Source organism: Rhineura floridana, chromosome 8 (genome assembly GCF_030035675.1).
Source record: "Rhineura floridana isolate rRhiFlo1 chromosome 8, rRhiFlo1.hap2, whole genome shotgun sequence".
Classification (NCBI taxonomy): Eukaryota; Metazoa; Chordata; class Lepidosauria; order Squamata; family Rhineuridae; genus Rhineura; species Rhineura floridana.
This window is the reverse complement of record NC_084487.1, coordinates 45075637-45090516: the sequence shown is the minus strand read 5'-3', so window position 1 is coordinate 45090516 and position 14880 is coordinate 45075637. Positions and strand designations below refer to the sequence as shown.

The 14880-nt window shown below is 44.6% G+C and overlaps 1 protein-coding gene across 1 annotated transcript in view; it reads right to left on the bottom strand.

Moving 5' to 3' along the window:
* Nucleotides 1–14880, bottom strand: part of SYNGR1 (synaptogyrin 1) — a 229589-nt gene that overhangs the window by 14390 nt on the left and 200319 nt on the right. The gene's annotated exons all lie outside the window — the stretch shown is intronic.

Below are 14880 nucleotides of genomic sequence, written 5' to 3'. Positions count from 1 at the left end.
CAGTATCTCTGCATGGTGTAAATGTGAGGGATTATCTCGGAGACTGTAATCACAATATATGCATCGGGCTTTTAAAATAATAATTATGATGATGAGGTTTTGCACAAGATCTCTTTATCACTCTTGTGCACGCCTTATACAAGTCAAGTAAATATCACACTTTTGCAAGACCTCATTATTTCTTTAAAGATGTTAAAACCCAACGACAATGGATCTCACCCCTGTGTGTGTATGTGTGTACACAAATACAAAAATACCTGCATGCATGCCCAAAACAAAAATAGGTTCTGAAGGGTGGTGGAGGAGTACTTGAGAGAATAAAACAAACAACCACCCAACAACCAGTAGCAGGCACTGAAGATGGAGCTCTGTTGCTGTCCTGGCTTCCCAGTGCCACGGGTCATTGCCATTGACTGAGAGGGAGAGGGGCAAGGCTTGGGGAGCATGGCATGATGCAGCAGAGCCAATCCAACGCTCCTGCTGTGGCTTGCCATAGCACGCTAAGCTCATTGTGCTCCACCCCTCCCCTTCTTCCTCTCCGTTTGTGGCAGTGACCCAGGGTGCTGAGAAGCCAGGAAAGCAATGGAGTTTTATCCATGCCCCCTCAGCAGCCGCTACTGCCAGATACATTTCTGTCAAGCTGTGCCCACTGGTGTGGATGGCAGGCAGCAGAATAGCAATGAATACCCATACCTGGAAAAAAAAGAAGGGATGTGTGGAAGCTGGTGTGCCCACAGAAAAAGTGAATGTTTATGATCCATTTGCCGTTGAAAGTCCAGTCTGCAAGCACCTTTAACAAACTGCCAAGTTGTTTTGGGGGTGTCACATAAAGATACTTTCTGGGTTTCCCTCAATCCTCCTTTGTGCCTGTTGGCTCTCCAGATTTGTAATTAGCCTCTGAATAGTAACAGGCCCATTTAACTTTCCTCTTTCACAGAGATTGCTATGGGAGATTTCAGTTCAAAACTCTGTCACAGACCACTTCCCAAATCTTTATAACAGGATTCTCCACTTTTAGTTCTCCTTGTGACGCATTATCACCACAGCCACCATGACAGTGAAATGGCCCACCCACCAAGGTTCTGTGACTTTTTGATGAATTCCAGTGACTGTAGCCAGAGCTTGGAAAAGTTACTTTTTTGAACTACAACTCCCTTCAGTCCCAGCCAGCATGGCCACTGGATTGGGCTGATGGGAGTTGTAGTTCAAAAAAGTAACTTTTCCAATCTCTGACTGTAGCTCACTCCTTATTCATTTGGACAGGCCCTGTAAAGCTATACAAGGATACAAATTCAATTCTTAATTTTTTGCCTTAGATTTTCCATACCTAAATTTTAAAAGTACCTTAAATTGAAATCAACACCCAGCAACGAGTACTTCCACTTGTGGATATTCTGGCTAAGACATACCACTTTCTATGCCCTAGAGAACACAAGGAAGCAGGGGGTTCAGCACAACAACGCAGAATGCAACAGCTAGACTGATGATGGGGGTAGATAACCAACAGCATGTAACACCTTTCCTAACACATCTGCACTGGCTGCCCATATACCATCATGTCAGCTTCAAGGTTCTTGAGATGATATATAAAGCCCTGAACAACTTGAGCCCTTAAGGACCACCCAAGTCCCTCTATCACAGCTTGATTGCTGAGATCATCCAGAGAAGCACTGTTAGTTGTTTTCCCATGTTACAGAGACCTGACTGGCCTCCACTAGGACATTTAGAGTTCCCAGTCCCATACTGTGAAACGTTCTTCTAGCAGTGATTCAGCAGGCATCCTCACTTTGGACTTTCAGGTGTCTCTTGAAGAACTTTTTATGTAGACAAGCCTATATAACTGTTTATTTTTTGTATTAGTCATTTTAATTATAGTTTTTTACTGTCTTATGGTGCTTTATATTGTATTGTATTGTTGCACACTACCATAGTATATTGTATGAACTGGTGACATACACTTTTATAAATAAACATCCAATCATCATTGGTTGTTCAGTGGGTCAAACTACTGGCTAAGTGAACTGGAGACATCAGTCTGATGTGAAATCAGGTTAAATCCACAATCTTTACAGATATAATCATGAACCCTAAATACCTGGGCATCAAACCTTTTCTAATGTCCATTCCCAGTTCATGAACTCATGATAGTTGTATGGGACTCAAGTTTTTCTCTCTTATACGCACATACAGCTACACCTTTCTTCAGATCAACTTGAGAACAGGAATCCCTATTTTAAAAGCAATTTTAGGTCATTGTCATAGTTTTTGAAGTTAAGCTCTTCATAATTTCTGAATACTAGACTATAGCAAAATTATGGTCCAGATTAATTTTACCAGGCATATACATAAACAGAGCATTCCGTTACCTCAGTACCAAATCATATACTCAGCAATAAGATTATTTTTTCTTTGTCACAGGTTCCTGTGAGTCATAGATCATTTTTAGAATTTGGTATGGTGTTTTTGTATCATTCCTTTCTTTGAGGTTGGGTTGTCTTCTCTATTGGCCTGCCTGCAGCAATGTTATTGAAGCCTGGGTGTAATGCTATGCAGGGACTGGTTATATTTACATTTGGATTTACAGGCCAGTCCTGTGAGTTAGTGCCAGTGGAGAATTTTGATCTAAGCAGATCCTCTAATACACTGTAGTTAAAGGAGTGTTTACTACTTTAGTTGGCATGGAACCAGAATTTATGTTCCCTTCTGGTATGTTGATCAGGAGACAAAAATGTACTAACTGTTTTTCAGCTTATGTTGAATGGGATTTCAATGTGCTAGTAACATTTATTGGCAGCACTGGCAGCTTAAGGTTTCTCTTTGAGATTTGTTATGCCTTGCATGTAGTTTGGCTGTTTTAAAAAAACTGCTTGGAAAAAAACACCTTACACATGGTAGCGTGTCATGTTTAATACTCCTGGGTCTGCAAAAAACAGTTTGCAAAGAAGGAAAATATGCTTTCCTTCAATTGATCGCATTGGAATGGCTTAGAGCTGAGAGTCAGTCTTGCTTGAAGAGAGTGGGAAGGAAGATGCACATCAATTGTCAGGCAGATTTGATCCCCTAATGTTTCCCAGGGACATTGATATGAGTGGCCCAAACCTCAGGTCTTCTGCATCAAGTCCTGCATCTCCTGTCCCTTTCCCCTTCTTTTAAAACACTTAAAAATATTTTTGCTTACAATGTGGCTAGGCACATAGCAAAGCTCAATGGCGAGGAGATCTCAGCCACTTGCCATCTGAATTTGTGTATATGCACTTTTTTTTTTTTTTTTTTGCAAATTTATGTCATGGGCCCATGCCCCAAGTCTTTTAAGTACCTAGCAATGCTCCCGATGTTTCCAGTAATGTGAAAGTAGAGGGACTGGAGAAGGCCTGCACTGGGAGTATTTGAGCATCTGGGTGCTTGCTTGCTTGCTCCCCTGGGTTGTTGTCTCTTGAGACAGCTGAGGTCCCTGGTAAGTGCTGTAAGGACTGGAACCCCTGTCTGACCCTGAATCCAGAGAGAGGCTGCATTCAATCTTGCAGGCTCTTGCATCAGCTCCTGGCTGGGTTAGGGGGGAAAGCCTGGCAGGCCTTGAGTGGGGGATCCACTACTGGCAGGGTCACCACCGAAGGGGATCGTCCCTTGGGGAGTCCCTTAGGGAGTTACGAGGGCACTATCCCCTTCTAATTTTTTTTAACCAATCCAGAGGATATTGGTAGTGGGGAAGGTGTAAGGCGCATGTGTGGTTCCTGTGCAGGACACCTGCACAGTGAACTATGTGATAGCAGAAAGTCATTAGATGCCTTCAGAGTGAGAGTCTGTAACTGGCAGAAGGCTGGTCCTCCCTGGATGCGAGACAGGGGGCAGGGAGTAGATATGCCCTGTGTGAAAGGTATTGGGTGGCTCTGGTGTAGTCCTAGTAATACTGTTCCCAATTCTCTCAGAGGTGTACTGGAATAACTGTTTCTGGTAGGTTTTGTTGGTGGGCTGTTGTTTATATCATGTGTTTAGGAGGAGTCTTGGGAAGGAGGGAGAGGATTAATTTCTGTTGTGTCCCAGGCGGATAGTTAGATCAGGGAGGGGAGTCAGATGAGGACGAGGCTCCTTGGGGAGCAAAAGGAAGGGAGACAAGCGGGGAGGGTTCTGGCAGCCCCCAAGCTCCCTTACCCGGCACTTCCACCGAGGAAGCTCCTGCCCCACCTGCGAGTCCAACGCCCAAGCAGTTGGGAAGCAACTCTCCACCCATGCCATCTATTCCCGGGCAGGAATTCCTGCCAGGCACTTCAAACACTTCCCAGCCAATCAGCATCGTGCTTCCAGAGACCACACTGTCACCTAGAGAAGCCCTGCTGTCAGATGGGTCATCTTGAGACTCACCCCGTGCAAGGAGGCGCAAAAAGAGAGACTTTCAGAGGATGGAACTCAGGCGGAGCCACCATTTACAAGCCAAAACCTTCCCTACTTAAGCCAGTGTCTCCCAAGGCACAAGTGCTGAGTCAACTCTCCCCAAACACTGCAGAGATTGCTTAGCTAGGATAGTTAGGGAAAGTAGTGAGTCAGAGTAGACAGGTATATGAAGTGCACTGCTTTGGATGTATCTATAACTTTAATAAAAAGAGAAAAAGACATCACCTCACCTCAGTCTGAATCCGTCACCTCTGGGCAGGACAGCTTGACTCAGCCACCACCTCCCTTCGCCGACGCTCCCATGACAGAACCCATGGAGGCAGCAGTGGCACAGAAGGGGGTCTTCAGAGAACAGTCGAAGCCCTGTATGCAGATGTCCAGAACCTCCACGTAGAAACCCAGAATCTCTGACTAAAGAATCAAAATCTCCAACTCTTGTTTAACTAAGCTGCTCCAGAGGGCACGGCTCAAGTGGCCATGCCACCCACCCATGTCAAGGCACCAGTGGCATTGCCTTCTCGTTATGGTGGCCAGAGTGACTACTTTGCCACATTCCTTGCCCAGTGTGAACTGTACATGCGAGCGCGCCAAGCCGAGTTCCCAAATGATGACGTGAAGGTGGCTTTTGTCATCAGTCTCTTGGAAGGGGAAGCTGCCAAATGGCTACTCCGTTTTTGGTGTGGAATGATCCCGTCCTGACCCAGTATACCTCATTTGTCAATGCCATGACCGAGATGTTTTGTGATCCTCAGTGGAAAGAGACTGTGTCCCAGGAGTTGGGAACCCTAAAGAAGGGGGAAAGCTCTGTGGGAGTGTACACTAACATGTTTCATGTCCTAGCTCAGGAGGTGGATTACAGTGACTCTGCCTTGATGTATTTCTATCAGAATGGACTTAGTGCAGAGGTGCTGGATAAGCTGGCACGTGCCTCTGCACCGAGCAGTCTCACCGAGTTGATCCAGTTGCAGATAGACAGACAGCTTGAAGGTCGTCACTTGGAGTGCAAGGCCAACGTCCCATGGTCCCAGGCTCCCATATCACTCCCCCACACCCTTTTCACCTCTAGCACGGGAACTTCAGCTTCATCGGGGGTGGAGCCCATGCAAATTGGAGGGGCAAGGCCACGCCTATCAGAGGAGGGGAAGAAGCGCAGGAGCGAGGGGCTATATCTGTACTGCGGGAAAGGGGGACATCTAGCCAGGGGGTGCCCCTCCAAAGGAGAAAGTGCTCCGGTGCAGGAAAACAAATCCCAGCTCTAATAGAGGTCAAAGAGTTGGGAGTGAAGCAAGCACAGTGGCCTTGCCACCAGCCCCTTCCATCACAGCCAGTACTCCACCTGCCAGTCCAGTTGGTTCCGCCTTCGGGACAAAGCCTCCAGGTCTGCGCCATGATAGATTCTGGGGCGTCCTCAAGTTTTATGGACTGGGATTTTGCTAAGAAGCATGTGGTGCCTACTCAGACAGTAGAGAAGCCTTTGTCTGTCAAAACCATTGATGGGCGGTCCTTAAAGTCGGGAACTGTTACTAAGGCTACAGAGACGCTGAGGATGGAAATCCCAGGGCATATGGAAAGCCTGTCATTCTATGTGGCCGCCCTGCCCTGCTTTCCAGTGGTGTTGGGAATGCCTGGCTGGTTCAGCACAACCCCACCATTTTCTGGGATGATGCGGTGGTAGTGTTTACCTCAGGTTACTGTCATCAACACTGCCAACCACAGAAGGAGTCTTCCCCCACCGTTTTGGCCAGAGCTGCACTGCAGGAGGGAGTCATGTTGCCTGAAAAGTATGAGGAGTACCAGGATGTCTTTGACAAAAAGGAAGCCGACCAGTTCCGCCCCCACCCACCCCTATGACTGTGCTATAAACCTGATGCCAGGGGTGCACATCCCTTTGGGACAGATCTGTTCCTTGTCTGAACCCAATCTAAAAAGGGGTTTCATTCAGCCATCTCAGTCACCTGCTGGGGCACCTTTACTGTTTCTTAAGAAAAAGAGCGGGGAGCTACATCTGGGTAACAACTACCGTGAGTTGAACAAGATCACAATCCCCTTTATCTCCGAGATAAAGGAACGTCTGCGGCCAGCCAAGATTTATACCAAGCTGGATTTGAGGGGGGCTTACAATCTTTTGGGAATCAAGGAGAGGGATGACTGGAAGACCACGTTCAAGACTCGATATGCCCTGCATGGGAGGACAGTTTAAGATGGTCTACCCCTGGAGACTAATGGAATCTACTAGATTCCTGAACACCTTGGGGGAGTTTCCAGTAGATAGAGCTGTTAACATGGTTGCCCCTGAGCTCTGCCTCCGGCATTATGGAGCCTGGTTTGCACCTTGGAACACCAGTAAACCAAGGGCAATGAAACAGGTTGGATGACAGCTAGAGCGCAAGTGGTGAAAGATGTGCTGTGAGACTGATCAGGCACAAGTAAAACATTATAACTGTGCCTACTGTGTGGCGGAGAGGGCAGCAAAGAAGGCCCACTTATCTGCCTCAATCACATCCTCAAGTAGCCATCCAGTGGAGCTTTTCTGTGTTGTCAGGTACCTGTTAACATCAACTCCTGGACGTGGAATTTGAGACCTTTTGGAAGCCCTCTGTGAATTGTTTGCAAGGCTCTTTGAGGGTAAAGTTGCTCACCGCCATAGCAATCTTGATGCCTCATCCACATCTACTATAGTGAGGTGTCCAGTGCCATGTCTGCTGTAACTTCTTGGGATCAGTTTCAGTTGATGCAGCCTAATGATGTGGACAAGGTGCTTATGACAATGCAGCCAGCAACATGCCCACTCAACCCTTACCCTTCTTGGTTTATTAAAGCTTGCCAAGGAGGTATGACTGAATGGATGTGGTCAACTCGACTTTGTGGGAGGGAGTGGTCCCAGCTGCCCTAAAAGAGTTGGTGAAAAGCCCACCCTGGTTTGTGACAACTACTGCCCAGTCACAAATAACCCCTTTTTAGGGAAGATGATTGAGAGGGTTGTGGTGCAGCAATTGGAACTACTCTTGGATAAAATAGTTTGTCTTGACCCATTCCAATCTGGGTTCAGGCCTTGTTATGGGACTGAATCAGCCTTGTCACACTGATGGATGACCTTTATTGGGAGAAAGACTGGGGGAGTGCAACCCTGTTGTTCTTACTTGAACTCCCAGCAGCTTTTAATACCATTGACCATGGTATGCTTCAGAGCTGACTTTGTGAGATGGATATCGTAGGCACTGTTTTACTGTGGTTCCAATCCTACCTCCAGGGTTGTTTTCAGATACAGCATGGATGATTGTCTTTTGGCCCCCTGGCAGTTGTGCTGTGGGGTGCCACAGGGTACCAACCTTCTGGAGTCTGTTCAGCAATGGCAGTCAGATCATTGGGGGGGTTCTGGCCTCAGGGCTACCTTATGCCTTTTCCCCAGTGCCCCTCATTGCAATGGGCGCAGAGGGCAGAGCTGATCCTAGTAGTGCCATTCTGGCCTCGCTATCTGTGGTTTTCAGAATTCCTCTGTCTCTTGACGGCTGTTCCATGGATGTTGCCCCCGCAATGGGACCTTCTCTCATAGGGTCCAGTCTTTCGTCCAGAACCTGTGTGGCTGAAACTGACAGCATGGTGCTTGATCGCCAGGTCCTGAGAAGCACTGGGTTCTCTTCAGATGTAATTGATACCTTCCTTGCAGCACGGCAGCTTTCTATGAGAAGGATATACCGGTCAACCCAGAAAGCCTTTGTACTGTAGTGTTCATGTAAGGACCTACGTCCTTCTAAGGCACAGATTCCTCACGTTCCGGAATTTTTGAAAAATGGCCTCTGACTGGCCTTAAAGTGAATACCTTACGCCGAAACATCTCAGCCATTTCTTCGTTCTTGTCACTTTATACCTCAGGAATGGTTGGGTTTCATCCACTTGTGAAAGGTTTTCTTTGTGGGGCAGCTGCATCTTGTTGAACAGTTGTCCATCATTTCCCCACGTGGAATCTCCATAAAGTCCTGCAGGCACTCCAGCTCCCGCCGTTCGAGCCTTTGAATGCAGTATCTCTGCATATACTGTCGCTGAAGGCTCTTTTATTGGTGGCAACCACCTTGGCACGGAGAATTTCTGAATTAAATGTATTTTCCTTGGCCAAACATCTCTGTGTTTTCCGCGTTGACAGAGTAATTCTTCATATGGACCCAGCTTTCATCCCTAAGGTGAACTCGGTGTATCATCGCCAACAAGAACTAATTCTTCCTACCTTCTGCCCCGCTCCAATCCATCCACAAGAAAAGGCATGGCACTCGCTGGACGTCCAGCTAACACTAAAGGTTTATGTTCAATGAACAAAAGATTTTTAACAGACTGAATTACTCTTTGTGTCATTCCACCCAAAGTCTATGGGTAAACATGTATCATCCACCACTTTCGCTGGCTGACTTAAAGCTTGCATTAGTTTGGCTTACCAGTCTTTGCACCTTCCTGTTCCTTCACATGTTACAGCCCACTGTACTAGGGTGGTGGTGGTGGTTTCTGCTGCTTTTGCCATCAATGCTCCCTTGTTGGAGATTTGCAGGGCAGCTACCTGGTTGTCTCCAAATACTTTTACCTTCCACTACCAGATAGATAAATATGCATGTGCAGAAGCTGCCTTCAGCAGGTGCATGCTACAGCATGTTACCATTCATACCTGAAGCATATCTGATGGCCGTCTATGTGATTTCCTGTTCAGTCTCGGTCAGTTCCCACCTTTTGTCTTTGGATGCTTTGGTACATCCCATCTGATGGGCTGTTTTCAAGAGAGAAGGGGCCATTGGCCTTATCTGAACATAATTTCTCCCGGAGAACAGACCATCAGGACCCACCCATTGGGAGAAGTATGTAATCACAGAATGAGCTGCCCAAGGTTGTAACATATTGTTTTTAGTTTGTTTTTTAATTCATTTTGCTCACGTTAAGGTTATGTAAGATGTGTGATAAGTGTCTTATTCTCAATATTTTCTGAGGTTTTGCTTCATGGAATAAATGATGATTTGTTCTATTTTTTGAGTTGTTTTTTAGTTTTAAGGGGAAGTAGTATTGCTTAACGTATAGGTTTTTTGCTTTGTTTCTGTCTGATTTTCTTTCTCCTTTAAGCGTGCATTAAGTTCTCACCATTGGAGTATCCTTTTGGCTGTTCGTCAGCAAATGGTCTGAGGTCTCATGAGGGTTGCTACTTCCTCAAAAAACATACAATTCCTGCCTGCTAACACTAGGTGGTGCTAATTCCCATCTCATGGGCTGTTCTCCAGAAGAAATTATGTTCAGATAAGGCCAATGGCCCCTTTCAGCACCTGCTGAAGACCTTCCTCTTTCAACCAGCCTTATAAGTAGAGATCTTATTCCAGTTTACGTCTGTGTTGGAATTGCTTTTTAAGATGTTTTAAAGATCATGAAGGTGGTTTTCCCAGGGTGAGGCTCATCCATTGCACTCTGGGTGTGCTGACCCCTGCAATTTCTCCAAATGTGGAAAATTCAACTGCATAATTTTTGGTCATATGCCTTCACCCTTGCTTTTCAAAAAAGAAAAAAATGAAATATGCTTCCACGAGATGTAGTGATGGGCACCAACTTGAATGGCTTTAAAAGAGGATTAGACAAATTCATAGAAGATAGGGCTATTAATGGCTACTAGTCATGATGGCTATGTTCTCCCTCCACTGTGGAAGCAGTATGCCTGTGAATACCAGTTGCTGGGAATGACAAGTAGAGAGAGTGCTATTGCACTCGGATCCTGCTTGCGGGCTTCCCATGGGCATCTGGTTGGCCACTGTGAGAATAGGATGCTGGCCTGATCCCACATGGCTCTTCTCATGTTCTTAAGCAGGAATGGCAAAGTTTTGAGAGATGTTATTAAACTTCTCAGTTAAGAGCAGCACAGCAACTTCTCTGTTATTTTATCTTCCTCCTCTCCGAAGCACTCCCTGTCCTGCCTGCCACTGGTCATTTTCACTTTCCATCCCTCAACAAGTCCTGCACCTACCATTCTTCCCTCTAGTCTGGCCCAACAAACGTTTTCCCAAGCTCCAGTATCTCCCTCCACCAATCAGACAGACCATTGTTCCTTTCCTCCTGTAGTCAACTTTGCTATCTCCTCCTAGGCTGTCTATGAAGTGTGTGGCTGGAAGAGGGGATGAGGCAGGTGGAAGAGCTAGGTTTATAGCACCAACACACATGCACACTTAATTGCATCACACACAGCTCAGTCCTAAGCAGGTTTACTCTGAAGTCCCATGGGACTTATTTCCTAATATGTTTGCATTGTTGTCTGTACACACAGGTAGGTGTGTTTTCAAACTTCCCTCCCCTCAATTAGTGTTTCTACAGACATTTATTATTATTATTATTATTATTAGTAGTAGTAGTAGTAGTAGTAGTAGTAGTAGTAGTAGTAGTAGTATTCACAGCCTTTTGAAAGAGAAAGGTTGGAAATACACTAGAGTGGTGCATCTGTCCCCATCATTATTAACTTTCAGGAGAAATTTGAAAACATTCCTGTTTACCCAGGCATTTGATGGCTGAAGAAGACTGTTCCTGGCAACCTGAAGATCACTGGTGAAATAATGGTTTTAAGCTGTGTTTTAGGATATTTCAACTGTATTTTATAATATTTTAAACTATGTTTTAGGAAATTTTAATTGTAATTGTCTTCTGGAATGTTTAACTGTTTTTAGTGTCTTTTTTATTGTTGGATTATTTTGTGTACGTTGCCACCTTGGGTTCCTTCAAGAGAAAGGGTGGGATATAAATTCAATTAATGATGATGATGATGATCTGGTGTGTTGATATATTCATGTACAGGGTTATATATCAGTATATCAGTATACAGAGGCAGCTAAGTTACTTACTGTACTGCTGCCTATTTTGACTATTCCTGTTCTAGCGAATTAAACATGGTGGGGGGGACTGGGATCTGCAAGGTCAGTAGGTCTGCCCCAATAGGAGGTGACCTGAGAAAGCACTCTCTGTGTACACATGTATGCAGCAAGCGCTTAAGAAATGCATTCTTGGCACAAAACATATTATAACCATTCCAGTAGAATGCACTTTAGATTGACAAACAGTGTGGTACAGGAACAACATGGGGATCACATCACGTGTACAGCACCCCAAAAAGGCACTTACATCAAGCACTGAATCCACATTATCACGCAGTGTCTTCATGCCCTAGGTAAAATTGTTTCCAGCGGTAGTCTAGTCTGGAACTATATCTGTAGCCTTTAGCAGAAGGGGGCGGAGGAGAAGTGGCAAAACATAATTTCTCTACCCAGCATTTTACAAGCGGAGAGCATGGAAATCCCATAAACTTGGAGGACTTTGCCATATTGACACAATCTTTCCAGCTCTTTAGATTGCAGTATAAAGTTATATTTAGTTCTTCAGATCAAAATGTTCCCAACAGTGTACTACCCAAATTCAGCAAAGCATTTGGGCATGTGCTTAACTTCAAGCACTTGAATAACCCCATTGCCGGGTTGCAAGATACTTAAGCATGCCATTGCGTGGGTTTGTTCTTAGTTTGCACTTTATTGACAGGCTCAGAGGTAAGCCTTATTACAGTTTTATGTATGTTGCAGAGATTCTCTTTGGCTCGCAGAGCTATGGCGTATACATTTTTAAGCAATGGACTTAGCTGTTTTTAGGGGGATTAGTTCCATTCACTGAATGCATCTGATCGAGAGAATGTTTGTTTTAAAACTCCAGAAATACAACTTATGCCTGTTTATGTCATTTTTATATGCAGAATGCGTGGTACTAAATCATATGAAGGAGAGCCCTTCACGAGCAACCACATTTAAGGCATTCTCCCTCTAATTTCTTTTTGTACGTGTGTTGGACACTTGTGCACATCACACAGCAAGGGCACATCCATACAGAAGATTTTATATATGAAATCAGACCTTTAGAATAAACATTAGCCGAATTGATGGAATTAGCAATGATCTGGTATCAGGTGCATTAACAGAAACCATATGAGCATTTCCAGAGAGCTATTTGGGAGGCTCAGGTATGTCAAATCAGCATGCCAGATAGCTGCAATCCACAAGAGGACAGTATGTCCATCCCTGTACTATGTAGACCAGCAGTTTCACTGTATCACCACTGAATCACCCCTCTAAATCACCATTCCAAAAGAACAATGGTGGCTACAAAGACCCAGGTTACTTGATAACTTTGTCCTGGAGGCACTTTCCCTTTGGGTGCCATGTTGTACCATCCCTGCTGAGATGCCTTTAAAGATAATCATGCTGCCATCTCCTTCCCCTTGTTAAGATGTGCTGGAGCTCACAAGGGCTTCCAAGAACCAAGGACATTTTTCCTCACTCTCATACAAGGAGGGGTAAATTGGAAGATGGAGTGCCTCCCTCCTTATTGCTGCACTGAGAATCCTTTGTTATACAGTAGGGCCCCACTCATACAGCGCCTGAAAAACACTGTAAAAGCAGAACAAGCGCCATATGAGTGGGGCCTTATTCTAATTTTAGCCACCGTATTAGCAGAATGCTGAAAAGCTGAGCCCTACTGTATACCCTAGTGGAAGGATCAAAATAAACTAAAGGTATTGGTGACTTTAGCAGAAAGCCAGTTGAGTCTTTACCTGCTTATTTAGCTCTTGGAGTGTTATCTCAAGTAGGGTAGAAATAACCACTTTGGCTCTCATCCAGCATAAAATTGAAACCTATGATTTCTTTTAATGATTTCTCTAAATGTCGAGCACTATTTAAATCTCCACCACTTTTTTCTTCAGTAAAATATTGAGCTTATTTTATTTCATATCAAGGGATAATTACACAGTGCCAAAGTTGAAAAATGTGCTTAAGCTCCAAACTTGCAAGTTTTGCCACAGATGCAGGCCTGCTATTATCAAGTAGAATATTTACTGGTTTAGTAATAGCACCAAATCTCTTTTTCAGAAGTTGTTATTTCCAGACCTGGAGCTGAAACAGCAAGCAGAGCCATATAATCAAAAGCTTTGCAAAAGGAGGAAGAGAAGAATTTGAACTAGGCCTGCTGCTGGATCAGACATCCCAGCTTATGCTATGAAAGTGATGATAAAATGAAGCCTGTCACCTGCCTATACCCAGTGAGTTTGTTTTCTAGCCTGCTTAGAAAGGTGGTGGGGATTTGTGTGTACTACCTGCTACTGATAATCATTCATGATGGCAAAGTTCATGCTGCATCCTAGTCTGTTGTTTTTGTTTATTGTAATACATCCAGGATTTATCATGGGAAAGATAAAACTTTCCCACTGGTATGCTGTGTATAGGAAGACCTGAGTTTCAAGAGGATTGAAATACGATAACTCAGAGACACTGTTTCTCATGGCATATATACTTTTTATTTTTTGGTCCCACTTTTCGCTCTGATTGAATAAGTTTGTGAAGCACTAAAACAAGGCAAACCTGTGCACACGTTTTTTGTTTTATATTTTATTACTTTTGAGTTTGGGGGATTGTTTATTGATTGGTAGTGAGTGTCTCATATGGAGGCAGACAGGTGGGATAAAATGTTTTAATAAATGAGGATCTGATTGTATCATCTTCAGCTCTGAGGAAAAGAGCTATTGACCATCTAGACCAGCCTTTCCCAACTAGTGGGCCACCAGATGTTGTTGGACCACAATTCCCATCTTTCCTGAGCATTGGCAATGCTGGCTGAGGCTGATGGGAGTTGTGGTCCAACAACATCTGGTGGCCCACTAGTTGGGAAAGGCTGATCTAGACCAAAATTTTCATACTGTCCATCTTTTGTTCTTCTTTCCCTGCACCACTGGAGTCATTTTATGTTGGTTTTAGGAACATAGGAAACTGTCTTATACCAGGTTAGCCCATGAGTCCACCTAGCAGATTATTGTCTACTCTGGCAGTGGCTATCCAGGGTATCAAGACAAAGGTCTCCCATCTCCTGCATAGGATGTGTACACACAGAGGTTTAAAGTGGATTTGGTGCATCCCATGTGTTCACATTTTATATATCATCCACACTATGTTGTCCTCATCCAAACAGCACCCACACTTTTCTGCCGTTTAATTCAGATTTTCCTGATCCACTGATAATAAAATAAGAGGGTGGGGAATCCAACATAAAATTGCATGTTCCCTGATTGTGGACATACAAGCTGGAAAACTATCTCAAAAAAAAAAAACGGTGTGCACAGGTAAGCAAATGTCTGCATGCATGCCCACAATGAACCTCAGGTTTCTAGGACTCAGGCAGCATGGGGAAGTACTACTTGAGGGGAGGGAACAATAATACACAGTGCGAATACAGTTCAAATGAAAGCACTCATGTGTGGATGAACATGCACAAAAGCACACATAGAAAAATCAGATCTGTGCACCTCATGGAAACATTAGCATACTGGCACGTACGCAACCCAAGAGATGTTGGGGACTGACCCTGGGACCTTTTGCATGTAGAGCATGTGCTCTGCGACAGTTCTTTCTACACACCTTCATTTGTTCACCTAGATGTCTTAGGCAGTAATCC